Source organism: Atta colombica, unplaced genomic scaffold (assembly GCF_001594045.1).
Source record: "Atta colombica isolate Treedump-2 unplaced genomic scaffold, Acol1.0 scaffold32, whole genome shotgun sequence".
Lineage (NCBI taxonomy): Eukaryota > Metazoa > Arthropoda > Insecta > Hymenoptera > Formicidae > Atta > Atta colombica.
Window position 1 is genome coordinate 1,159,461 of NW_017259426.1, and position 3,831 is coordinate 1,163,291.

The following is a 3,831-nucleotide window of genomic DNA, read 5'->3' on the forward strand; positions in this document are numbered from 1 at the left end:
ACTCTATTTTTCTCAAATTATTAATACTCTTACCTGACCGAATCCCTACCTATCCGTATTCCAGTCTATATTCCTACTTGCCCATATTTTTTTCTATCCATTTACCTACCTATCCGCATTTCAACTGAATAAAAAAAATCTTTAATTAAACTCGCGACGCGATACGCGACTTACTAAGGAAACCGATTTGTTGATTAATCCAGTAAAATACCTGAAATCTACTCGAGCGATAAATTGTAAGAATTAGAGTTTCAAATATACGCGCGCGATTAGAATGAGGTCTTTCCAGTCTCGTAAATATATAAGAAAATAGAGGAAAATATAGAGAAAATCAAACAAATAAATAAATAATTTTGTACATTATATTCCATGTGATCAAAATTGATCACTTATCTTATTTTTGACAGACAATATTACGTTCGATTCGTGTGTACATATGCGAGAAGATTGTACCGAAAAATTTGAACTAATGAAAAATTATTTAAGAGAATATTGATAATAATCGTAAAAATTATACAAAACTGAAGATATGTTCTCAAATTTTATTACTTGCATGAAAATTTTGATCAAATATTTTTCTACGACACGCGTTGTAAAATTTGAAATTTTATTTAAGTTTAAAAAGACTTTACTTGTTGTATTACATGTATATTGATGTCTTTTTAAACAAAAAAAAAACTTTATATATTTCGCAAAAAATTGAAATTTACAATTTTTATAATAGTTAATAAAACTATAATAAATAAATAAAAAATCGATAAATAATAAAGTAATAGAAAATTTGACGATGCAGTAAAGATATAATAAAGATAATATAAAGATAATGCATATTTATATGATAAGCATATCAAGTAAAATACAAAACAGAATAAATGACATGAGATCCGCGCTAAAAAAACATACAGTAAAAAACATACAATATTTAATAATACAATATTATAATTAATTATCGTGTTGCTATGAATAACATACATAAATAATTAGAAAATTACTGATACGCTTTATTATTATTTATAGATATGCTTTATTATTTTTCATTTCATATTCAGATTATTTTTAATATAACATTTAATATAAATTAAATTGTAAAATAAGTTACATATAAAATCATAATTATAAATAAGAGAGAACTGTTGAATGAAATCGGTGGATCAAGGTGTTATTCATATTTTCAGCATATTAAAATATATATTCTAGAATATGATAGCTTGGAATTATACATAAGCTAAGGAGAAATGAGTCATAATTAAGTATATTGGGTTTTCATTATATTGGGTTGTCCGGAAAGTTCGTGCCGACTAACCTATGTAATTTAATAAATGTATACTAAAATTTAAATCTTCTGCGTTTCAATTTTCCTTCAAATTGAACTTTCCGGATACAACAACCCAATACTAAAGATCAATATTCAAACAAACATACTATTATTTATGTGGTCTGCAGTTACATAACATATTAATTTTAAGTAATTGAACAAACTATGAACAAAAGATGTTAATAAAATTATTGATAAAATAACGGAAATTTAGAAAAAGTAATTTAATCACCAAATCGTTTTTTAAATCTCTTTAAAAGTAATTATCAAAGCACGAAAAAGTAAGAAACAATCGATGTGAACAAACGAATAACCACTTCCGATTCATAACAGTGACCAAAATGTATATTGATGATATTTGTGACATAAGATCCTAATTCAGATAACTTCTATTTTTTTTCGTAAACTATTTCCTAACTAATAATTCAATAACTTAAAAATTTTAACAGTCATCAACCAATATTGAAATTATTGATATATAGAGAATCCAAATCTCATGATGAAAATTCGGATTTAATGCATGCAATAAGGACTTTTCATTTTCAACGAATAGGAATTGTACGTCACAATAAAAATCGTTACGAAACCCCTACCAATATTTTCCTTTCATCAATGTATTATTAGATATCAGCAAAATAATCTTGAAAATCTAAATTCATATAAAACAAAATATTATATTGAATTAATTAATTTCTCTTTACGATATATAAATATTTTATACATATTTTTAATTTATAAAAATGCAATCATGTTTCTCCCATAATTGTGTATTTATTTATTATGAATTATACTAAATCTCCATTTTATAATTATCCACAATTTCTATTTGAATTCCGCGTTTCGTGGCTAAGAAATTTCTCAACACTCCATTCGCTCCACCTACAGGGTTCCCTTTGATCAACATTCTGCAGAAATTCTTTACTTCGCTTTCATTAATTTACTTTTGGATAAATTTTCTTGTCTCGCGAATCACATCTCTGTTGCAGATCCTTCATGACAATCGAATAGCACGCAATGTAACTGATGGCTACGATCAATGCGGGACCGACAGCGAGATCGTTGCGAATACGGTCGGCTTCTCGGGTCATGTTTAACATGCATCTAACGTTGACGAGACCTTCATAACCACAATACTCTGTGAACCACAATAGTCTGTGTCACACCAAGTGTGTAAATCACGCGGCTGATAGACGCGACGTGAGGCAATTCACTTTCTGGGGCGCTATCCCTCAGCCGGTCCACATCCCTCGTGCATTAATCGTGGTTAATTCGGTTTATCGGCTTGCTAGACACTAGTCTTACGAGACAAGCTCGACAGACCGGTAAACATGGCGAGAATTGGACATGTATTGCAACGATCACACTACCCGGACCATATCCTATATATTATACAAACTTCGAGTAAAACCCGGAAATGTTTTCGAAGAAAACTGTTTATTATACGTGTTATGAGGTAGCTACAAGAAATCTTAAATGATACATGAAAAATTAATGAAAATTTATGAAAGAAATAAGAGAGAAAGATTGAGAAAGTCGAGACGGAGAAGTTACTACAGAAGGGAAGTTTTAAGTGAAATGTGTGATGGAAAAAAAGAAAAAACAATTCTTAGAAAAGTCCGTAAACTGGCGCTTTGATGTGAATTAGAATTGCTTTTTATAATTTTTATATTTTGGTTAATTTGTCGTTTCTAAAATTTCGTCTTGAACGCATATTAAATGTGACACTAAAACTAACTAAAACATATTGATTTTAAACTAATTACTGGTATAATCAATTTTTATAATAATTAATATATCTAACTTTTTCATCTTTACGTCGCAATATGCAAACGCTGTTGTGACTTTGCGAATCAAAGTATATTATTTATTTATATAAAAAAATCTCTTTATTATTGCGATACCGATCATTCTGTCCGCGAACATATTACACACGTTATTAAAATAAGTTTCCGTTTTCTATTTAATTTTTGAAAGATATCTTCAAACTCCATATAATTATGAAGTAATCGTTTTTTCTAACACTGGATATGTTTTTTAAAAAAGTTGTTAACAATATATTCATAATTTTACAATTTATTATTTATATATATTAATTTTACAATATTTTAAATTATACCTGGGATTCTTAAGTTTGCACAACGTTTATGTAAAATGGAAATAATTGTAAAACTACAACGAATAAAAAGTGGCAAAATTGAATTATCATAGATCCAGTACATAATAACTGCATTTATAGCAACTAAATAATTTTATATGTTTTATCTGTGGAAATCTTTGTATTAATCGCGTTAATAATATTTTTATCATATTGATACTCCATCATTACTTTAAATTATATACTTTTCTCTTATCATTTTGACATACTAAAGATATCCCATTTTTGGCCGAAACATATCTATAATTTATTATCTTTAGAGATATATATATAAAGTACATTTAAATATATATATGTATATTTAAATATAATTACCCAGTAGAAAATTTTTTATACATGAATATATATAAATATGTATAAA